Consider the following 25,260-nt stretch of genomic DNA (forward strand, 5'->3'; position numbering starts at 1 on the left):
TACTAGAGAAGAACTTAAAAACTATGATGCTAACCTATATGACCACAAGGAAGAGTTTATGGGTAATATTCCCAACTTCCTATGTTGATGAGTTGGAGATTTTGTGGTCCCTGGCTTCATGATACCAGAATCTAATCCTCTATTCAGAGAAAGAAAATTTATTGGGCAGTGCCAGTCTTGGAGTTTGACTTACCTGATAATTCACATTTAAGAGCTCAGGGAGGGGTGGCTAGGTGGAATAGTGGATAAAGCACCAGTCTTGGAGTCAGGAGTACCTGGGTTCAAATCCGGTCTCAGACACTTAATAATTACCTGGCTGTGTGGCCTTGGGCAAGCCACTTAACCCCATTTGCCTTGCAAAAACCTTAAAAAGAGAGAGAGAGAGAGTTCAGGGAGCTGAACTTTTAGAGAGAGAAGGGAGAGAGAAGAGGATTGCCAATCTGACCCCTACAGCTGGAGGAAGTATAGTCAAGCAACTAAAAAAAAAGTATAATAAAGGGACATGAAAAAGATGATATCTTTGATATCCCACTTCCACCCCACACATATACTATTAGTGTGAGTTATTTAGACAGACCTAGGGGAAGGGATTACCTTTCCAGTAGTCCCAAAGTTTGTTTTCCAGGGGGAGTCCAAACCCACTTGCCAATCTTGGAGGATCTATGTGGGACTTTAATGGGAGAATTAGGAATTAATTCACTTGGATGTCATGGTGTCATTCTGTTGACAAACCCAAATTCAATTCCCTTTTGAAGAAAGTTTAAAACCACTCTTTGTCACTGAATCCAAAGATAACCACCAGAATTGTACTGTTTGTTTATGGGTTGCCATAAATCATTTGTAATTTTAGTTTCTGGTTATGTAAATTCTTTGTGAATTTTAAATTTCTCTGTGATGGAATAAAAACTGCCTTGTTCTTGAGATACTTTTATTACTTTGAGTGTTTATATGGGACCTGGGACTCCACATTTCTGAAAACTTGCATGTGAGCTCTATACTTAAGTGATATTTGGAGATTATCCAGAATAAACTCTGAATGGGAGCAATAACAGTCCCAAAAATATTGACCCTTTTTTTTGAGCAATCTGACCTGGTCTGTAGGAGAGGGTCCTGGATGGAGGGTTCTATATACATTCTAAAAAAGTGAAAATAATAACCATTTGTAGTTTAATATACTTATTTATAGTCATTGCTACTTTAATTCTTATTTTTATATTTGAACATTTGTATTTCTCAATAATTTTCAGTGTAATATTTTAAAAACCTGCTACTCAAGTATTTAAATTCAAGTATTTATTGAATGTTACAGCTCAAACTACACTAAAAATTGTGGGTGAAATAGAAGCATAAAAATGTGATTTCTGTCCTTAAGGAGCTTATAACTGAGATGAGGAAATATGACTAGAACATATGAAACAATAAAGATAATACAGTGATATTTCTATCTGGGTACTCTCCAACTTCTCAATAAGTAATATTCCAAAAATTCACTTGTTAATTGTTTGGAATTCATAAGGTATTTCCTTAAAGAATTCAAATCCTACACATTATGTTACTGAATTATATGGCACCAATACAATAGTAGCGGTATTAAACTCAAAAAAAGGGACAATAAACCATACACAAGTATGCTCCAGGCTGCATATTTTAAAATTTTGACTTAAAAAACCACATATTGGGGCGGCTAGGTGGCACAGTGGATAAAGCACTGGTCCTGGAGTCAGGAGTACCTGGGTTCAAATCCGGTCTCAGACACTTAATAATAACCTAGCTGTGTGGCCTTGGGCAAGCCACTTAACCCCATTGCCTAGCACCCCCCCCCAAAAAAAAACCCCACATATTAACTTTATCTATAATCAACTGTATTTTAATTTGTTTTGTTAAATATTTTCCAATTACATTTTAATCTGGCAGTAACATGAGCCAAAGCATCTAACATCTCTGGTACTACAGAACCACCATTTTTAACATTGCTTTTGTGAGAAGATATATTTGAGTGTCCAAAGAAGTTTTTAAAAAGAACTGGGAAATGAGGGTGGTTTTTTTTTTGGCCTGTAAGATTGGTCCTGCAGTTGGGTTGGTGGACCAAAGAGTTAACTACCATTGGTAGAATATAGGGGTGAATGGCATTTATTTCACCCATAATTTTTGGTGTACTTTGAGTTATAGCATTCAATAAATCCTTGCATTTAAATACTTGACTAGCTGATTTTTTTTAATGTTATTATACTGATGGACAAGTTCTGTTTAGACTTCCTGAAAACTAGGCAATTGTAGGATGGATTGAGTCCAGGATTTTTTTTTTGTCCACATTTGTGATTTCGTTGTTGTATTAGGACAGGTCTAACTCTGGCCGGTTTGGTAACAGGTTTAAGATTGGAAAGAAATGAGATTGTCATTGAACATCTAAACCTTTGAAAAAGAAGGTTTACTTATCTTTTAGCAACAGGATACTTAGGGTAGCAAAACAATATTCAGTGAGAAGTTAGCCCTGATTTAGCTGAGTAAAGATTAGCCACAATCATGTTTCCAATTATGGTCTAGGAGTCAGAAACCCAAGAGGTACCTGACTCCTTTGTATCTAAACCACCAGGAAGATATATAAATGAATGACACAAACCTTCAATCCCCAGAACTTTAAGTCTCAAGAATGATATTAATACATTTGTAAGGAAATTGAGAACAACCAGAATTGTATTGATTATTTATATGTCATGGATCATTTGTAATTTTAGTTTGTAATTCTTTAGTTTGTGTTTGTTGGGCAATAGCTTTAGGACTAATCCATTTATTCCTATAACAACTGGTATAATGAACTGTTCATAAGGAAACACCCTCTACTAATTCAGAGTAGTACCTGCTCTGAAAATTAGACTTTTTATTAAAGAGTTGCCTGGGGCACAGAAAGGTTGGATTCTGGGTTTAACTATAATGACATAATCAATGTGTATTTAGACATAGTACTTGAATGCAGCAGGTCTTCATGAATCCTTGGGAAGCAGTGCTACTCCAGTATAGGGTATAAGATTGGTTACCTTTCAGGATAGAATGAGAAATAAAGGGAATACTAGATTTGCTAGTGATGGTAGTGGAAAGAGATTAGTGATTTTTTAGGATTATAATTGGTGTGATTCAGAGTGAAAATATTTTAGAATTTCAGAAGAGGGGGGTAACTGAGCTCTACAGATGGAATAATAATGATAATAATAACAATAATAATACATTCAATTTGACTAATATTTGTAGGAGATTAATCAAGGGAATTAATTTCCTGAAGGAGTTGACAAACTTATAAGGTCAGACTCTAAATGGGACTTTTGATTCTATCTTTTTATGTACCTACCTCACAGTATCTCCTCTATGATGGGTTCCAGAGTTGGGGATTGCCCCCAAGAAAGCTGATTGGCTCCTTCGAGTGTGGGATAGTTGTTTTGGAAAGATCCACTTCTTTGTGCTGTCCTATGAAAAGGAACCAATAAACTACTTTCAGTCTTCTCACCTCTTTCTTTTCTACCTTTCCTCTGAAGAGATCCTGAGAGTACAGAGTATTCACTCCCTTCAAGCATTAATGGGAGCTTTAGAGAAGAATAGGAAAGAGGCAGATATGTGCTCACCCACATGTCCTGAAAGGGGTGTTCCTGAGCTCCTAATGGGTGGGGTGGGAACATTTCCTGAAGAATATAATTCTAGAATCTAGCCTTCTAAGCAAAGAAGTGGGATTTCTTGGGTGTGACTGTTTCAGGGTTTGTCTTATGTATGTTATCCCAACTTTTAATTTTGGGAATCTGTCCTTTTGAAAGAAGGAATATTTCCTGAGTAGTCTGCGTATTGGTGACAAAAGAGGATTCTATACAATGTTTGATAGCAGTATCAGCAAGAAACTAAAACCAAGATAAGGAGGAGAAAGGAACCAGAACTTTACATTCTATTATTAAAGTGAATTATTCAGACAGCATGGGAATTAGACTTAGAATCTTTTCTGAATTGGATGGATATTGCCTTTCTAATCTGAAGATGTCCAGACTTGAAAGGTGATAGTAAAGGGGAACTAGCTGGAATGTAAGGATTTTCTTGCTGGTCTAGTAGTCTCTCTCTAAAGAGAAACTACAGGATGACTAAAATCGGGGGAAAGGGACTAATCAGAGTGTCAAAGGGTGAATAGGCTGCATCACTGGGCACCCTAATACAGGTATTGAAACTAGAAGACTTCAGGACCTTGTAGAAAAGTGGGACACAGGACTGGAGTATTTATGAGTACTTGTGACTTCTTTATTTTTTTCTGCATTTCTCTATAGGCTCCTTTGTGTCTCTTGTGTCTTTCCATGGGATAAATAAAGGTTGCCCTTTAGCCAATAAATGTATTTGGTGCCTAGAATGTTTATATGAGAGCTAAGCACCCTTATACACATTTCTAAAATCCTAGGTATAAGCTACTCACAAATTATATTTGGAGATATTCCCAGAGTAAACTCTAAGTAGGATCAAATTTAAGCAGAAAGTGATATTGTGGTCCAGTCTCCCAATTTCAGACTTAGTCCATGTGGACCTAGAACCTAATATGTGCAATGCACAATCTTAGATGGTAAAATTACAAAGATGAGGAAAGGATCATAGATCCAAAGCTAGAAAGGACAATCTCCCTCATTTTACAGATTAGGAAACTGAGGTCTAAGGAGGTCAAATTATTTGGTCAGGGTCACATAAGTGGTAAGCATTAGTGGCAAAATTTGAACCCAGGTCCCCTGAGTCCCAAATTAGTGTTTTTTCCACAGTATCATGTTTTTGGAGAAGAATGAGAAATTTCTTTGTATCGGTAAGTTGGGGTAGTTTATAAATAACTTAAATATTGTTGGAACTAGGGAGTCACTGAGTTTTTGAGAAGATAAGTTCCAATATTAAAATAGGATTTGTCCAGAAATCAGGAAAACAATAGTATTTCTGATAAAGACCTCATTTCTTTTAAGACCTCATTTCTTAAACATACAGAAAAGTGAATATAATTTATAAGAATATAAGTAATTTTCCAATTGATAAATGATTGAAGGATATGAACAGGCAGTTTTCAAATGAGGAAATATTAAAATTATATTTTAAAAAGTCCTAGGGGTGGCTAGGTGGCGTAGTGGATAAAGCACCGGCCTTGGAGTCAGGAGTACCTGGGTTCAAATCCGGTCTCAGACACTTAATAATTACCTAGCTGTGTGGCCTTGGGCAAGCCACAACCCCATTTGCCTCGCAAAAACCTAAAAAAAAAGTTCTAAATCACCATTGATTAGAGAAATGCAATGTTTCTGAGTTACCACCTTACATTTATCAGATTGGTTAATATGACAGAAAAGAAAATTAACAAATATTGAAGGGAATGTAGAAAAATTGGAACATTAATGTATTGGGGGGGTTTTTTAGTTTTTTTTTTTCTTTTGCAAGGCAAATGAGGTTAAATGGCTTGCCTAAGGCCACACAGCTAGGTAATTATTAAGTGTCTGAGACCGGATTTGAACCCAGGTACTCCTGACTCCAAGGCCGGTGCTTTATCCACTACGCCACCTAGCTGCCCCACATTAATGTATTGTTGATGGAGTGGTGAAATGATCTAACCATTCTGGAAAACAATTTGGAACTATGTCCAAAAGGTCTAGATCTGTGCATTTGTTTTTGATCTAGCTATATCACTCCTAGGTCTATATCCCAAAGAGATCCAAAAAAGGAAGGAAAGGACTTACCTGTAAAAACTATTTATAGTCACTCTTTGTGTTGGTAAAGAATTGTAAGCTGAGGGTATGCCCATCAATTGGGGCATGACTGAATAAGTTGTGGTATATACTTGTAATGGAATAGTACTGTTTTATAAGAAATAATGAACAAAGCAGAGTTCAGAAAAACGTAGAAAGACTTATGTGAACTGATACAAAGTGAAGGGAGAAGAACCAGAAGAATGTTGTATACAATAACACCATTAGTGTATGATGATTAATTCTGAACAACTTAGTTAATCTCAGCAATAAAATGAATCCAAGATAATTCCAAAGGATTCAAAAAGAAAAATACTATCCACCTCCAGAGAAAGAACTGATGGAGTCTAGATGAACATTGAAGAATACTACTTTTTAACTTTCTGTAATTTTTTTCCCCTTGGGTTTGTGTCTTCTTTTACAACATGACCAATATGGTAATATGTTTTGCATGACTGAGGGAGAAAATTTAGAACCCCCAAATTTTTTAAATGAATGTTTTACATGTAACTGGAGAAAAATAAAATATATATTTTTTTATAATAGAGATTGTGGAAATGTGATGCCAAATCTGAAATGAATCAGAAAAGGAGAGACTGTAGAAACATCAACTAGGCCTGTTGCAGAAACCCAGGTATGAAGACTGGAATTGGGCAGTGGCTATGGGAGGGAACTAAATAGCATAATAGATAAAACACCAGTCCTGAAGTCAGGAGGACCTGAATTCAAATCCAGTCTCAGACACTTAATTATGTGATCTTGGACAAGTTAAGTAACTGTTAACTGATTACTTTGCATCCAAGACCATCTCTAGTTAGCGTGATTCATATCTGACCACTGCACCCCCTTCACTCAAATGCAATTCATGTGTTTGTCATGATGTCACTTCCCTGAAGTCATGATCTTCTTTGAGAACAAAGAATAAACATTGTCACCATCATCAGTGGCAATGGTAATAAGAAATAATGAATTAAAAGAGTAATATTTTGAAAGCAGACAAAATTTTGTAAAAGGATTTGAGGGAGAAAAAAAGTAGAAGGAACACTTGAATATAATAATCTTTTAACTTATCTTTTTTATAAATCTTATTTTTTCACACAATCCTGACTTTACTTCAGATTTAAAATACTATGCATATATAATATTCAAGTCTAAAATTACTCTACCCATGGACTCATAATAACTTATATTATTTTCCTTTAGCTCATTATTATTTATGTAGCATCCCTTATATACAGATCCCCTGTACCTAAGTACTTAGTGGAAGTTTGTGATTCTAAAAAGTGTAAATGTTATGAAAGAAATAGTTGTCAAATTAAGCTTATCTAAAGGCAGATCTGACTGTATCAACCTCCTCTCCCAATTCTAGTACTACCTCCCTATTTCCTAAGACCCAAGATCCTCTGTTTGTCTTTTAAAACCCTTCATAACTCAATCCTTTCCTTTTTTTTTACTCTTTTTTTTGGTTTATTTATATTATTATAATAATCTTGTTGTGAGAGTAAACATAAACCCCCCTCCCCCCCAAAAGACAGAAAAACCTCAAGAATAGTGACAGAGAAAGAAAAGTGCACATCAGTCTGTGTTCAGATTCCAACGGCTGTCTCTGGGATGAGTTGTCTTCTTTATCGTAAGTCCACCAGAGAAGCTGCTTCACTATTTTTCCTATTTTCCTCTTACTAGCTGTATTTCTTATTTTCCCGTTACTGGCTGTATTTTCCTCCATTCTATTCCTCCCCACTCTCATTTATTCTATTCTTTCTCTCCTTTCACTTGTCCCTGCTCAGAAGTGTGTTGTATCTGAGTACCCTCTCCCATGATCTTCCCTCTCATCTATCACCTACTACCCCCTTCCCTCACACCATTCCCCCTTATCCCATCCCTTTCCTCTCATTTTTCTCTAGGGTAAGATAGATTTTTATACCTTATTAGATTTCTATACCCCATTTCTATACCCTCTCCTAGCTATTTCTGATGAGAATGAAGGCTCACTCATTCCTCCTCACCTTCCCCTGTTCCATTCCATTGCAAAAGCTTTATCTTGACTCTTATGTGAACTATCTTAGCACCTTCCTCTCTTTTCCCTTTGTCCCAGTACTTTTCCTTTATCACCCATTGCAAAAACCCAGGTATGAAGACTGGAATTGGGTTTTATACCATTATATTCAGCTCCTTCCTGTGCTTCTTCTAACTGCTCTTATAAATGAGGAAGTACATATGAGTTATCAGTATCTTCTTCCCATGCATGAATGCAAACAGTTCAACATCATTAAGTTCCTCACAATTAATCTTAATCATTCACCCCCCTCTATGGTTCACCTGAGTCCTGTACTTGGAGAGCAAACTTTCTCTTCATCTCTGGTTGTTTCAATATGAAAGTCCCTTATTTCATTGAAAGTCCATAATTTTCCCCTGAAAGAAGATGTTCAGTTTTGTTGGGTAGTTGATTCTTGGTTGTAAACCAAGATCTTTTGCCTTTCAGAATATTGTATTCTAAACCCTATGAGCCCTTAATGTAGAAGCTGCCAAATCCTGTGTAATCCTGACTATAAAGCCATGGTAGCTAAATTGTTTGTTTCTGGCAACTTTTAGTATTTTTCTCTTTGACTTGGGAGTTTGGGAATTTGGCTATAATATTCCTGGGAGTTTTTCTTTTGAGATCTCAGGAGGTGATCATTGAATTCCCTCAATTTCTATTTTACTCTCTGCTTCTAGGATCTCAGGGCAGTTTTTCTATATTATTTCTTGAAAAATGAAATCTAGGCTCTTTTCTTGGTCAGGATTTTCAGGTAGCCCAATAATTTTTAAATTATCTCTTCTTGGATCTGTGTTTGAGGTCAGTTGTTTTTCCAGTGAGATATTTCACATTTTCTTCTAATTTTTGGTTCTTTTGGTATAGTTTTATTTCTTCCTGATTTCTCGCAAAGTCATCGGCCTCCTTAAGTTCCATTCTACATTTAAAAGAGTTATTTTCTTCCCAGAGATTTTTTTATCTCCTTTTCCATCTGGCCAATTCTGCTTTTTAAGGCATTCTTCTCCCCATTTGCCTTTTGGGTTGCTTTTTCCATTTGGCCCAAACTGTTTTTTAACATTTTATTTTCTTCAGTAATGTTTTTTGTATTTCTTTCACTAAGCTGCTGACTTCATTCTCATAATTTATCTGTATCACTCTCATTTCTCCTCCCAACTTTTCCCTTAATTGCTTTTCTTTTTTTCCTTTATTTTTTGCAAGGCAAATGGGGTTAAGTAGCTTTCCCAAGGCCACACAGCTAGGTAATTATTAATTGTCTGTGACCAGATTTGAATTCAGGTACTCCTGACTCCAGGGCTGGTGCTTTATCCACTGTGCCACTTAGCTGCCCCTCTTAATTGCTTTTCAAAGACTTTTTTGAGCTCATTTGAGCATCATAACCTGAGTCCATTTTCTATTTCTCTTGGAGGTTTTGCATACAGAAGCTTCAATTCTGATATCTTCTGAGTATGTATTTTGGTCCTCCATGGGACCAAAGTAATTTTCTATGGTCAGATTTTCCTTTTTCTGTTGCTTACTCATTTCCTCAGTTTATGACTTATTTACCACACTTCCAAGGCTTTGGAGGGTTTTTGTGACACCCCACTGGGACCTTAATTCCTCCAAGGTCTTATGAGAGGCTCTGACTGCTCTCTTGCCTCTGCTCTGGTATATGGACTACCACAGGCCCTCCCCTCTGCCCTGAAGCTATGAGGAGGTTCCCTACTTGTCTATGGTAGTATGGGGCCCGGACTGAGACTTGGATCTGAGTGTGGGCAAACAGCAGAGTCCCACCCCAGGGAGAGCAGAGAGACCTCTGCAGTCTCCCCAACCCCCTTACCATTCATGAGCTGGGAGCTATAGAAGTGCTGGGTGGCTTCCCCTATTCCCACTGAAAGTTCTCACCAGAGTGCTGTTCTGAAGCCAGCACTCTGCTCTATGCTCAATCTGGTGCAGCAGAGTTCTCTCATCACCCCTTCAGGCTGTCCCCAGTGATCCCTGGGCCAAGGGGTCTGGAAACCGCTACCTCTGCCACAGACTCAGGTGCCCCCAGGGTTCCAGTAGCTGTTCCTGGAAGGCTGAAGCTGGTTTGCTCCAGTCCAGCTGCTGCACTGAGGCTGGGGCTCTTTCCAACTCCTAGGCCCGGTGAGACACTTCCCTACGGGATCTTCTAAGTTGTCTGGGACTGGGAAATTATATCATTCAGTCTTTCTGTAGGTTCTACCCCTTCTCCTTTCCTGTTTTTAAAAAACAAGTTTGTACTCATGTCTTTTGGGTTTTTTTTGCATCATCATAGTTTTATCCAATATTATTCTCTTCCTCTCTCTCAGAGAGGCATCCCCTATAATAGATAATACTTTTTTAACCCCCTCCCCTCCAAAGCACAGTCAATTAATATTAAGCAAAGGTCTGAAAACATTTGTAGTCCTTTCCAGTCTTCTATACCTTATTTCCCCCTCCTACTCTTGTCCTAACTAAGCATTTTCAGACTGCCCTCTGAAACTGGAAATTTCATTAGACTGTGAAATACTTGATATCAGAGATTGTTTTCTTGTTTTCCTTTCTTTGTCTCCAAGTGTTTTAGTATGTGCCTTGAACAGAGAAATTGTGCAATAAATACATATTGACTTGCCCTGACAAAAATTTGAGGTTAATAAAGTATTTCCCCTGTTACCTCACTTGGACCTCACTAAAACCAGAAAGGGTTGATCTTCTTATTATCTTCATTGTACAGACAAAAAAACTGAGTTAGAAAGTTAAAGTGATTTGCCTCTAGTCACACAACTAATAAGAGTCTGAATCAGGATTTGAACTCAAATCTTTCTAAATTCAAGACCTCCATCACTACACTACCTAGTTTCCTCATAAAGGCATTATTATTCTCCTTCATTGCAGCTTTCCTGTTTTAAACCTTGGCTCCAAAGATGGAGGTGTGAACTTTTCCTTCTTCTCCTAGCATGGTGCCTTCAGATCTGGGTCTTTTTCCATAGTTTCTGCTAAAAATAGCCCAGATTCTTGCCATCTAGTAACTCAGAAGACAGATTAAGCTTAGTGCTGACTACCTCATGAATGATGTTTATTAGAGCATAGAGAAGCAGAAGAGAATTAAACAAAAATATTACTTTATCTTTGCATAAATTTGCATAATCAGAAGGAACCCTATTTGAAAACATAAGGAAGAAACTAGTAGATTTTCACATGCAGTATTCTATATTGGACCATCTTGTAACTGATTGAAGGGTATATCAACTAAAAGACCTCACCATTTTTTGTTTATCAATTTTTAAGGAAGCATTAGACTAAGGAAAGATAAATATAATTTCAAAATTATTAAAATGTATAAATGTAGTTTTGAAATGATTAAAATTGATGTTTTTCAATATAGATGCCACTTCTCAATGACAATCCAATCATAGTTTTTATATTTATTTACCACAATTTGTCCAGTCATTCACCCATTGTTGGGTACTCATTTTGCTTCTATTCCTTTCTTGGCAAAAAAAATACTGCTATAAATATTTTATTATGTAGGACCTTTCCTTCTATATTTGATCTCAATCAATAAACAAACATTTTTAAGCACTTTCTGCATGTCAGATATTATAATGGGCACTGAGGATATAAAGACAAAAAGGAAACAGGTCCTATCCTCAAAGAATTTACATTTTATCAGGGAGACAACATGTACATATTTAAGCTTTTACTTTATCTACATACCTGTATATATAACATGTACATATAAAACACATGGGTTTTTTTTTTTTAGGTTTTTGCAAGGCAAATGGGGTTAAGTGGCTTGCCCAAGGCCACACGGCTAGGTAATTATTAAGTGTCTGAGACCGGATTTGGACCCAGGTACTCCTGGCTCCAGGGCCAGTGCTTTATCCACTGTGCCACCTAGCCACCCCCCAAAACACATGTTTTCATGTAATATACATGTGTATCAAAAATACAAGATAAGTTGTTGGGAGAAGCATTAGCAGCTGTGAGAATTGGGAAAGGGGTCTTCATGGATATGGTATTTGAGCTGAACTCTGAAGAAAACTGGATATTCTAAGAATTCGAAATGAGAAGAGAATCTTGTTGGATCATCTCTAGACAATTTCTGAAGTACATTAACAGACAAAATTACTTCATTTAACCCTTACAAACTATGGGACAGGCAGAACATATGATTTTATAATTGAGTTCAGAGGAACTTATGAAGACACCAAGTGAAACGATATGGAGAAAAAAGAGAAAAAGGCTCAGGATAGAGCTTTGCAGGTTAACTCACCGTTAAAGAATATGATATGGATGATGATCCAACAACAGAGACTGAGAAGAAATGGTCTGACCTAGAATGAGGGGGTTGGTTGGATAACATATTGCAATTCTTTCATACCCATGGGCAGAGTCTTCAGGGTATTCAAAACTTTTTTGCTATTTTATTAAAACTGAGTGGAATATTCCCTCTTAAGAGTTAATATTCCTAGTGAAGTCCTCTCAGGGTTAAAAATCATTAAAACAAAGACAGACTATTACTCTTAGACTATTCTTAGAAGAAAGAGGGAGAGAGACCTTGCATTCCCAGTCAGACACCCTCCTGATTCTGTTAGGGAGGGGAAACAGTAGACTATTTCCAGAAAGACCTTGCATTCCCAGCCAGACACCCTCCTGATTTTGTTAGGGAGGGAAATAGTGGAATACTTCCAGAGAAGAGAACTTGCATTCTTAGTTAGTCACCTATTTGGTGATAGACTAGGAGAACAGTAGACTGCCTTCTCTTGTTTGATGATAAGTACTAAGAAGACCTTGCATATTCAGACATTAATTCATTTAGATAGACAACAAAAGGTCATTAGAAATCTTTTTCTGATACCCTCACCATCTGGAAAACATTTTATTCTTTTCTTTGTTACTGGTAGGTTTTTTTGTGTAAAGATTATAACTCTGAAAACCTTAACCAATCAGGTTGGAGGAGAGTGGGGCTAGGGAAGGGGGGGGATCGTGCTAGGCCATATAATCTTGCTTGACTGTCACCTCAGGGCTGTGCCTTGATCTTCACTACCTTTGTGAGACTTGGAGTGTGTCCTTTTCTTGAGAAAAGCCAAAATAAACTTCCTTTTTTGCTCAGCAGAGTCTATATTTTTTATCCCACACAAAAGTAACTGCCCTGCTGCTCCCTGCAAAAGTAAAGCCCTTCCTTTAATTGTCTTGTTATACCAAATTCCAAATTTCAGACAGAACATGTAATTTTTATACTGGTTTTACAGATGAGAAAACTGAGGATCAGCAAAGTTCTGGGAAATTCTCCCAATGTCATAGCTCTATTGAGTAACAAAGCCAAGAGTTGAAGAGCTTTGGCAGTGCCTAGCATAATATCTTGAACATAGGACCCTGGAAAGGACCTTAGAAGACACTGAGTCCAACCTTTTAATTTTATAGATGAGGAAACTGAGGCTGCAAAATATTTCATCTCCTTTTTCCATGTTGAGGGATCGCCAACCCATCAGCCAGGAATTCACTCCTTCCTTTCCTCTGCCTTATAGACACATCTCTCCTTTAAGAGACTTGAAGTCTTTTACATGAAGCCTATCCTAGTTCCCACAAGTGCTCATATCCTCCCTCCAAAATAACTTTGAATATACTTGATAAATTTTACATTTATTTTGTTTATGTACTTATCTTTCCCATTAGACCAAATGATCTTTGAGAGGGAGGGTTGTTATATTTTTTTGTCCTTATATCCCTATGACCTAACTCAGTTACTGGCATGTAGGTACTTAATAAATGCTTGTTGATTGATATATTGAGTAAAGGCTAGTTGAACTGAAATGAATTTTTTTACTTTAGGCAATATGTCCAACACCTCAGTAGGCAAGAGGTCTCTTTTCACCAGTCCTCTTAAGCTTATAATATAGCTCTCTGTGGGTTGATTGCTGCCTCAACAACTGGCAGACAGCCAAAGTTTAGGTACTGAGTGACCAGGAATAGAAAATGGGAGATAGTATGGAGGCCAGAGAACAAAGATGGCATATTTTAAGTGCATCAGTGATCTCTTCTACAGATGTGAGACAATTTTTTTAAAATAAAGAATTAACTTTTCAACAACACAGCTGTAAATAGCCCTCTTTTGTTCTATACAATGAAATCCAGTCCCTTATTGCTGATTCCAATAGAAAAATCCCCTGGATAGTTTTGTTACTGAGTCAGCCTTAGGGAATTACCTTCTCTTAACCTCTCTCCTTGGTTTACCCATTTAGAATGGAGAAATGATTATAATAATTACTCACTTCATAGAATTGTGGTGAGGTTTAATTAATGTTGAGAAATCCCTTTGAAGTCTTGAGATGAAGGGATTGTTGATAATAAAATTACTAATCTGAAAACTGCTTCAGCAAGACAAAGGTTGAAAAAAGGTAGAAAGCAGGCTCTACCTCTGAAGGTATCCAACAGGACCAGGCTGCCTCTTGACTTAATTAGAATTTCCTAGGTGCACCCAAGCTAGCACAGAGTAGGCAGGTATACCACACCTACTGTCCTTAATTAATGCAAACTTGAAACTGTGTTACAGCTGGGCAGATAGTTGCATAGAAACCACAGGCTATCTGCTCATTTATGTTTGCTGATAGAGGGGCTTGTCTTTGTGTACAAAGTGGAGTGGTATTATAGTCTCAGTTTGAAGTCATGGGAAAATTGTCCATTGTATTTTATGAAAGTTATTTTTATCCCACTTCTCTTATGAGAAGAAAGAGGGAAATTTTTCTATCCCTAAGAAATTGGTAGTCATATTGGAGGCAGCCTGAATTTGAAGTAAGGAGTCCAGATTTCAAATTAATTTGACTATAGCCAAATCATTTAGCTTGTCATAATCCTCTATTTTTCTCATCTATAAAATGTACATAATAATGCTTGCACTGCTAATCTCAGAAGAAGTGAAATGATCTGCTGGATAAAGAGCAGTCCTTAAAGACTTTGTTTCAGGTCTCTGCCACATACAGTCTGTGTGACCCTCAGTAAGTCACTCAACTTCTCAGTGTTCTATGCCCTATGCAAGCCCGGAAGTTGTAAAGAAGGTGCTTAGACTAAGAGGGAATCTCTGATCCCTACTGTATTAAGGTTCTAGATCCAAACCCTATCCCAACATAGCTCACTGGTTTTTCTGTGAGGAAAGACTTTGTCAGCTTTACAATACTATTATATGTAAGTAAAGAATTGGAAATTGAGAGGAAGTGCATCAATTGAGGAATGATTGAACAAGATATGATATAGGATTGTGATGGAAAACTATTGTGCTATAAGAAAATGACAGGGAGGATGGTTTCAGAAAAACCTGAGAAACTTTATCTGAACTTAGATGATGCAAAGTGAAATGAGCAGAACTAAAAGAATGTTGTACACAGTAAGAGCAACATTGTAAGCATGATCAACTGTGAAAGAATTAATTATTCTGATCAAGACAATGATACAAGGCAATTCCAAAGGACCCATGATGAAAAATGCTATCTACTAAGAGAAAGAATTGATTAATTCTGAAGGCAAATTGAAGCATATGTTTATTTTCTCAACTTTTTTTTGAGGAAAGGTTTCTTTTGCAATATATTTTGAATGATGTCACCTGTATAATGGATTTCATATTGTTTTCTTTCTCAAGGGGTGGTGGAGGAGGGCAAGAGGGAGTGATAGAATTTGAAGCTCAAAATTTTAAAACATGAATGTTCAAGTTTTTTTTACATGTTATTGGAAAATATTTAATGGAATGAATAAAAAATATATTTTTAAAGAAAGTAATGAGGTCATTCACTGAGAGCTCTCTCTTCTCCTTTCTTCTTTAGTTCCCATCAGTCAATATCTTCCCCTATCATCTCTTCCTTCACCCCATAACTGATAAAAAGGTAGTCCTTTCTCTTGCTAAGGCAAATCCTTGTTTTTACATACAGACTTTATACAATTTTCTCTAACTTCCTCCTCACTCTCATCCCTATTCTTTCTTTTTTTTTTTTAGGTTTTTTTTTTGCAAGGCAAATGGGGTTAAGTGGTTTGCCCAAGGCCACACAGCTAGGTAATTATTAAGGGTCTGAGACCTGATTTGAACCCAGGTACTCCTGACTCCAAGGCCAGTGCTTTATCCACTACGCCACCTAGCCGCCCCATATCCCTATTCTTTCAACATATTTTCAACATCTCTGTTTACTGGTTCCTTCCCTGTTTCCTTCAAGCACACCCATTCTTGAAAAACCTGACCATCCCTGCTAGCTTATTATCTTCTATTTTCTTCTCAGTTAAACTCTTTGAGAAAGATTTTCTCTACTTCCTCTTATAGTCCTTTTTTTTCTAAATTATCTCCACTCTGACTTGTGATCTCATCATTCAGAATCTCATCATTTAACTACAACTATTCTCTCCAAAGTTACCAATGACTTCTTGTTTTTTTGTTTTCCAAATCAAATGGTCTTTTCTCAAGACTCATTTTTTTTTTGGATTTTTACAAGGCAATGGGGTTAAGTGGCTTGCCCAAGGCCACACAGCTAGGTAATTATTAAGTGTCTGAGGCGGGATTTGAACTCAGGTACTCCTGACTCCAGGGCTGGTGCTCTATCCACTGTGCCACCTAACCATCCCACAATCCTCATTTTTTATAACCTTTCTTAGATCTGAAAAAGTTGATCTATCTTCTCAACTAAGTGGGTGGGGAGCTGGTGGAATTGATTTTTATTATATATCCAAAAATAACAACATTATTTCAGTAAACAGTACTCAATATATAAAATGGGTATCATCAATATAAAAGTAATTTTTTTTACAGCCACAGAATCTATGAGGTAAAAGACCATGAAGAAATTGAGATAATACTCATAGCCTATTACATACATAATATTAAACAGATATTTTACATTTACCTCTTATACTATTCAGATAACTCAAAAGGTTCAAATTCATAGCTGACTAGCTATAGGATTATTGGGAGGTAGTTATCTTTTTCACTGAGAAGTATACTGCTAAAGAAATTCTCCTTCCTCTGGTTGAGTGATACCTAGATACCAAAATCAAGAACCCACGAGATTATCACCAAAGGCTAAAAATGTCTATTACAAAGGATCCCTGTTTGTTGACCTGTATGAAGGGAAAAGAGACAGGAAAGGGCAGCCAGGGATCAAGATCTGAGACTGTGGCAGGTCAATGGTATTATGCATGCCAGGGTTACAAGCTGTCATTGCCCTAGGGCTCCATTTGCTGGATGTTCCAAGGAGACAAACAGATGTGCAAATAGAGAGAGGTCTAAAGGAGAAAGGTGGTACCCTTTCCACAGTTCTTGTAGACTCCAAAGAGGGAAGGTTTCTCAACTAGTTTGCCCACTCTGAATCTCAATAATCAATCCTTTTCTAGCCAATCCCTGGTTGCTAGGGTGGGACAAGAAGTTCCCCAAGTAATCAGAGAAAGGCACTTGCCCTTGCTAAGGAATCAGAGCACAAAGTCAACTTCATGGAAGAGACCTTTGTCCACAAAATCACCTTAAATAAATTAAATCAGTTTCCATAAGGGGAGAACAAAAGTCTAAAAAATAACCTTAATCTGCAAATACTTGATTTATCAATAAGACTTGTATAACAGCCAAAGGCAATGTCACTTCATAATATAAACTCACTTATAAATCTTAAGAGATGGATGCTAAAGACAATTATTTACCTTCACAAGACAGAAAGAAGCAATGGAGAGAAAGCCAGCTTGGAGAAAAACCTTAAAAGAAATCCCAAAGCATTTAAAGAAGATATTACAAGGCAACATTAAGGTCCAAAGAGATTTTTATCAACAAATTCTTTTCACCATCAAGGAAAATGGAGTACTTCATTTGAATTCTAATATTACAATCCCAGATGTATTTCTAGAAGAGGAAATGGCACTGAAGATAGCAAAGATGGAGAAAAGCAATTGGAGTAGACCACCCATACTAGGGGTGACATAATGTTGAGGGCATTAAGGGTATCCTTTTTCAAGGTATCTGAAAGTAGGAAACAAAAGCTTTTTAAAAATCTTGTACCTTATTATTAATAGAAAAAAGCAATTGAGAGGACATCAATAATTATTGGCCCATTTACCATTTGGACCATTTCTCAACTATGAAAAAATATTATCAGAATCATTCACACATGAGTCAAAGATACTGACAATAAGAATATATTAGTAGGGAACAGGTTAGGCTTTCCCAAACAATATTACAATCTTTAATTTACATAACTTAGACAAATGTTACATAAATTATTTAAAGAGGTAGAGAATATAAAATCCCATTAATGCTTATTGTTTATTGATTTTAAAAAGAATTGAATTCAGTAGAGCTAAACACTCTTAGAAGGTTTTTACCATGTCAAAATTATATAAAATTATTTGTGATATATAACAGCATTATTAGCCTTGTTTGATGACCCTCTGTTCATTAATATCAAGCAAGGTACCCAAAAGCAAGATATCTGGTCACTAAAGGTATTCACTGATGTCAAGATCTAAGAGGCACACCATAGAATCTTAAATCAAAGAAAGATTTCCTGTAGGTGATAAGATCTTCCAGATACTCTTAATTATAGGTGATCTTTTTCTGATTGTGTAAAGCCCTGAACAAATGAGTCTAACAATCTGTAAAAGAATGATAGTTTAATGGAAAACCTAAAGAACTCATCACTACACATACACACTTGACATGACTGAGGACCACAAAGGCAAAAAAAAAAAATCTACATATAAAAACACTTCATTCTGCATCTGCAAGCTTTACCTGGTTTCAACTCTATGGACACCCCACCCATCCACACACACCTTTCCCGGGGAGACCTTTTGGTCTCACTCATCTTTCCTGCCATCCTCCCCCCCACCTCATTAAATTGTGATTAATTGTATCCCCAGCACTGCCACATAATAGGTATTTCATAAGTTAGATTGGATTGAACTCTTTAATGTCCCTACTACCTTCTTAAACTCCTGGGGTAAAAATTCCCCACCTTCCCCCCTCACTTCACAGACTTTCTTAGATAGTACAAATGCACAAAAAAGTGTTAGATTAACAATTTAACAAGAAGAGACTAAGAAACTGCCTTTTTTTCCCTGATGACACCAAGCTTCTCCCTCAAGCAAAGGTCCATCTTTTTAATATCATTATTCTTTGGGTATGCTTTTAATTCTTCAGATATTCTTTTAATACTTACTATGAATGGTTGGACTCTTGAAAAGCATGGAATGAATTACAGGAACTGATGTTGAGTGAAGGGAGCAGAACCAAGAGAACATTGTACACATTAGCAACAACATTGTGAGTTGATCAACCTTGAATACTGAAGCTCCTCTCAGCAGTTCAGAGAGCTAGGATAAGCCTAGGAGACTGGCTATGGACAATGCTATCACTATCCAGAGGAAGAAAAACCAAACCAAACCAAACTAAAACACCCTACAGAATCTGAATGAACACTACATTCACTTTTTAAAAATTTCTCTTATGTATTTCTTTCCTATCTCACTAATTTCTTTCTTTTCCCTTAATCCTAATTCCTGGTACCTAAAAAGACTTATCTGTAAACATGTTAAATTCAAATGTATATGTACAATCTTCACCTGACTATTCACTGCTGAGAGGAGGGGGTGGGTGGAAGAAAATATAACTTAAAATGTGAATACGCATGTGGATGAATAATGTAAACCTTTCATAACATGTAATTAGAAAAATAAAAACTTTCATAACATGTAATTGGAAAAATAAAAATAGAAATTGAAAATAAATACTGATAATCTTATTGCATGTTGGTGAGTTTGGAAACACTATTGTCTTCCAAGAATTTAAACTATCTCACCCAAAGGAATATGCTTTGGTTGACTTGAGTAGAATACAATACAATACAAAAAAATTACATAAAGGATGCCATCAAAATAATTTAGGAATGAAAAAAGAACCTTGTCTGGTTATGTGATAAAAGCTAGGAATGACTAATAGAGAGTCCTCATACTCCATTGGTACTTCATTAGAGCAAAGATAGTCTGTCCCTAGCATGGTCATTGTTCACTTACTTACAATTAACCAGACAAAATGTATTTATTAAGCACTTAAAATTGCCAGGCTGATTCTAGATTTTGGAGATACAAGTACAAAAAAATTAATCCCTACTCTCAATGAGCTTTCATTCTATTAAGGAAAAAAGGAAAAAATAAATACATGTAAAAGTATATATGCTATAAATATAAAGTTAATATAGAGAACTTATGGAAGGACAAGAACAAAAGTTGAAGAAGATAAATAGGCATAAGTGATGTAGAGGGAGTACATTGGAACTGTGACTAAAATTCCCTATGAGTATTTCACTTGAAGTAATGGGGGAAAGTCAGGATATAGACTGAAGTCCTCTCATTCCCAGCATTCTACTAGGTGAACACCACCAAAAATTAAATGAGCTAAGCAATAATAATAATAATAGCTAACACTTATATAGTGCTTTAAGGTTTACAAATCACTTTACAAATGTTTTCTAAGATGATGCTCATAACATCTGGGAGGTAGATGATGCTATTATTCCCATTTTACAAATAAGGAAACTGAGGCACAAAGACATTAATTAAGAGACAAGTTCAGTCGAAAATTTAAAATATCTGAGATAGGATTTGAAATCAAGTCCATTTTGATTTGAAGTCTTTGTTCTATGAACTACACTACCTGTCTGCCTAATTCATACTTTCCTTTTGTTTTCTTTAGTATCACTTAAGGCTAGAAACAAATGAGGTAGTGAATTTGGGGAAACCTGGGACAGCTTCCAAGTTCCCTCTAAAGAATGAAAAGTTCAGAATTGAAGCCTCCTATTCAACTACCACATCTCAATGTTAGAACTCTATATAAACATTTGGGAGAATTTTTATTAATATATACAATTCCCCTTCTTTGTCAACTTCATTTCTTCAATTTCCAATTGATTTCATCCAGTCAGAAATATCTGCAAAAAGGGAAAGGAGAAACTGAAGGAATAAGAAAGGAGCCCCTCCTCCCCTCCCTCTGAAAATACAATGGATAGCTTTTGACCCTTTGGATTCAGTGCCTAGATCCAAGGCGTCATACTGACCATTTCTCTATCTAGTGGGAGATTATTTGCTCAGAAAAAATATTAAAGAGCTAAAAATATCTATATAGGGTTTTTCTTACATAAGATTCAACTGCAGTCAAACACATAGAGGAGTTCTGCTGAGGGTGTTTGCTGGCATTATTGACTCTAGTTCAGTTTCACAAAGAAAGATATTTCAATATGTAATTAAATGAAGCTTTTTAAAATTCAAGTTTCAAAGAATAACAAAAACAATGATTGATACCTTTCCTTTTAATAAAATATCATATTCACCTGTCCTTGTTTTGCGTGAGATATTTTAAGCACAGTGAGGTTACTTGTTCCTTGAGGGTCATAATGCATTGATGGATGGAACTAATGCTATTTATAGTTCCACATTGCCTGGAAAGGAAGTAGAAGCAAAGGACAATTAATGAACAAGCATTTATTGAGTGTCTGTATTGACCTGCCACTGTTCAAGGGTCATGGGATACAAAAGAAAAAAAAAATGAAACAAGTCCTGTCCTCAAGAAGCTTACAATAGGAGGAATATATGCACATATAAGCATATAAAATATATGCAAATTAAATATGAGTTAACTTGGGAGTACAGAAAGGGAAAGTTGACCTCAAGAAAGGTTTTCTGCAGTGGAGGAGATATTTCAACTGAGTCTTGAAGGAAGCTAGGAAGGAAGAGGCACAGTGAGTGGGGAGGGCATTTCAGACAAGCTGAAGCTGAAGGTGACAGAGGCAACATCAGAGAAGTGCTAACTCATTGATGTCCTTACTGTTTCCTGAACTCCTGGAGTGAAAGTTCCTTTTTCCCTCCCTCCATCTTCCTGACTTCTTGACTCTGCCATAGGGAAACTATGTATAAAGAACTGAAGATGTTTAGCATAGAGAAAACTTGGCATAAATGTCAAAACTGTCTTCATAAGAGAAAAAGATTAGTCTTGTTCTTATGGGACCCAGAAAAGGGCAAGACTAAGAACAATAGGTAGAAATTACAGAGGTAAATTTAGTTTTGAGCTATAGAAGCAAAAAACCTTCATTAATAATAAGAGCTGCCCAAGGAGGATTGGGTTGCCCTGGGAGGTGGTAGATTTCCTCCATTTACTAGAGGTTTTCAAAGATAGGATGGTCCAACAGGTGTTAGATATGTTGAAGACAGTGGTGTGTTAGTAAATGATCAACAATTAGTTTTCTGGATTGGGTGGGGAGAAAAAGTTTAATCTTGCATTCTAATTTTTTCTATCACTTTCTTAAGTCTAGAGATAATAAAACATTAAATTAAATTCTGATTTGTAGCAATTGCAATTTTCAAGGTACAAATGCTTATGCTAAAAATTTAATAATCAGCTCTCATCATTTGGTACATCACTTGATGCAGAGATTTTTTTTTCCCCTCTAGGAGTACGTCCCTTCCAACTCTGTAATTCTGAGATCTGTTATGTGATCCCTATGATCAGGTTTTGTTTTCGGTGTATTTACATAACTGACAGTTGATACACCGTCTAACTATTTGGGCTTAAATACTGAGGGAAGATTAGAATTAATGACTCCAAGTTTTCCAGAGAATAATTAATGAAAGCAATGAGGAATTTAGAGACAGGAAGGATAGATTGGGGTGGATTGCTCTATAGAAGCCCTAAACCTGGTGTGGTCTATTATTGGGGAGAGATGATAATCCTAGTGAAGGTGTATGTTATCCTGAGTGGGGGTGGGGTGGGAAGAAGGCGAGTGGATAGGAACTGAGAAGATTACTTAAGAGCAATAGCTCCAGGAACCTCAGGCAAAGAACAAAATTTGGTTCAGCTAAGTAATCTTTTAGAATTAGCATCTAAATTAGAGAAGCACTAAAACTAGCTTGTAGCAAAGTAGCTTTTAAAATTTTATTATTTTTAATTGAAAATAAGTATTGACATTATGTAAAAGATTACAACAATAAAGAATTGGGAAAAAATTGAGTTCATTGGGAGGAATCCCAAATCCTACAGTAGTTATATCAAGGTAGAGGTGAAAACAGAGAACTTCTTCTTTTGTCATAGATTCATCTGTGCTTGAAGACCTAGTGAATGGATAATTCTCCTAGAGGATAATTCCCTCCTAGAGGGGCTTCTTGAGGGCAAGAAGCTGTTATAGCTATTTTATTCCCAAATTTTAGCACTAGGCTAATTTGTTGTTAATGCCTAATAAATTGTGGAAACATGAATAGAAAAGCTCTAATAACCAAAAATTGAAACTGCAAGTTATGTTATTATAAGGACCAAGCTTGACCTTTAAGAAGAAATTCAAAAAAAATGTACCTCCTGAACTTTTTTTGAAGAGTTGCGGGACTAAGGGGGTGGGGTGGGGAACTGTATAGTTTATGTTGCCAAATTTGTTCAACGTTTTTAGTTTTGATTCTTTGTTATAGGGATTACTATAGGGGAGGGAGCAGAGAAAAAATAGTTGATGTAGCAACAAAAAGTGATAATTAAAAAAACAAAAGATGTCTTAATTCTTTACTCTCTTATTTATCTGTCAGAGACCATTTTTATATATATATCTTTTGCAATGGGAATGTAAGGGGTCACAATAATATCTGTGCATTCTGTCATTCAGGAATTCATACATATTGAAAACTAGAAATAGATTCCCCCCGCCCCTTTCTTTTCTTTCTGCTGTTTCTTGAGAAGGAGGATTTTATATTGGATACTTTTATCCTTCTGGCTTAGAGAGTGGGTAAGGATACTTGTTCTCCTTTCTTTCCTCCCTTTTTTCTTGGAGATATTTATTTGTTTATTTTATTTTACTGAGGACTGAGAGACTCAGAAACACTCTTACTTTTTCTACCTAACCAGGAATTTAAAGGTATTCTAATAAAAATTGCCCAATGGCATCTCAATATCTTCCCAGAAGTATATCCCCTAGAAATTATATTCTCCTTTTCAGCTTTCTATTTTTGCTTTTGTAAATGTTTTCCTTTCATGAACTTAAGCCTCTTCATTTTCTTGGTGTGTATGTCTTCTGTGCCTGACTGTGATACATGTGATTTGGTAGTTGATAATTCAGAGTGACTATTTGTTTGAACTGATTGTTATTTTTATGAACACTGATTTGAATTCTTGTTTAAATGAGATAAAATTTCCTTACTGTGGAAAAAATGTTTATCTAATTCTCTGTTTGATAAATGTATGGTCCTGTTTTCTTTTGATTAATTTTTTTCAAACAGATTTTCTATTTTCTATTTTCTATCTCTCTCCCATTGAGAAAAATATGCATAGTCTGCACTGTTAGAACAGTACCTCAAGGTCCAGATCTTCTGGCCAATCAGATCATGACTCATGCCCATGGTGATCATCATCTTTTCCTCCGAGAAGAATATGATTACAACCAGTCTTTTCAGTTCATGGAATTCAGATCTCTTGAAGTCTTGAGGTAGTTTCAAGGCTAGAAATGGTCATATCAGGATTGCTCTTTGGTTACCTGTGTGATCAGGACAAATCACACAGTGCAGAAGTGATAGCTAGGAACTTGAAATCCAGTCTTAGGATAATTTAAACATGTACATGCATTTACTGCTATGTTCACAGAAGTACCCTATATATAGGTCTACCTGCTTACTAGAGAGGAGGAAGAGAAGAGAGATCCCCTTTCATTCAGTAAAAGTTCAAGAGAGAGAGCTATAGAGTCCCATGTGACCCTCTCAAAAAAGAAAAAGAAAGATCCAGGGCAGAAGTTACTTCCCTTATTTACAGCTTACTGAATAGATTTTGCTTTCTGCTTAGTTATCAGTCTCTTTTTTGACATAATCCACAGTGTTGGGAACTAAAGAAACAACTCAAAATTTCTGGTCTCATATCACACATATACACACATGTGTATATATGTATATATGTTTATGTATACAGACACATATCTATTTCTTATCTGTCTATCTAGTTTGATATCGATATCTATATCTATTCTGGGCTGGACTAAGGGGTTGAACAAAAAGGACCAGATTATAAACTTGGCTCCTAGGAAGTACCTTAATTCAACAGATCAGGAAGAAGGATGATTTCATTTTTGGTACTTGTATCCTCCCTGCCTATAATGCTTGGCACATCAATAGTAGGCACTAACTGCCTACTCTTTCAATCAGTATTTGTTGGTTGTTTGATAAATGTCCATGTTGGTACCTTTACCATGGTTTCCCAGATTGAATATCTATTACAGGAGTCTATGTATCTGTGGTTTTATCAAGTCCATGTAAGTTTATGTGGCTAATCAGAGGTTCTTTTGAGCAAAGTAGTTTGATACAAGTAGTATCAAATAGACAAATATACAAATGGTAGTTCAAATATTCAGTTGCCTGGATAAGAAAGTGTGGTATGGTAGAAAAAAACACAGGATATGTGGTTAGATGACCTGGGTTCAGGTCCCAGACCTATTATATACTACCTTTATGATTTGATTATTCTTCCCAGGGCTAGAGTTAGAA

The 25,260-nt window shown here is 36.2% G+C and overlaps 2 long non-coding RNA genes across 4 annotated transcripts in view; one reads left to right on the plus strand and one right to left on the minus strand.

Annotated features, from left to right (window-relative positions):
- LOC141504660 (uncharacterized) overlaps positions 1–25,260 on the plus strand; it is a 98,184-nt gene that overhangs the window by 3,624 nt on the left and 69,300 nt on the right. Inside the window, exon 1 of one of the 3 annotated variants that reach the window (XR_012473447.1) lies at positions 6,324–6,366. The exons of the other annotated variants lie outside the window; for them this stretch is intronic. This is a non-coding gene — a long non-coding RNA (uncharacterized LOC141504660). Of the gene's footprint in view, positions 1–6,323; positions 6,367–25,260 lie in introns of those variants that run through there. 3 annotated transcript variants of the gene reach the window in all.
- On the minus strand, positions 583–14,188 carry LOC141504661 (uncharacterized). The gene is made up of 3 exons (XR_012473448.1): positions 14,019–14,188; positions 3,344–3,459; positions 583–670 (listed from the first exon to the last, which is right to left on the minus strand). It is a non-coding gene; the product is annotated as an uncharacterized LOC141504661 (long non-coding RNA).

The sequence above is a fragment of the Macrotis lagotis genome, chromosome 1 (assembly GCF_037893015.1).
Source record: "Macrotis lagotis isolate mMagLag1 chromosome 1, bilby.v1.9.chrom.fasta, whole genome shotgun sequence".
Taxonomy (NCBI): Eukaryota; Metazoa; Chordata; class Mammalia; order Peramelemorphia; family Peramelidae; genus Macrotis; species Macrotis lagotis.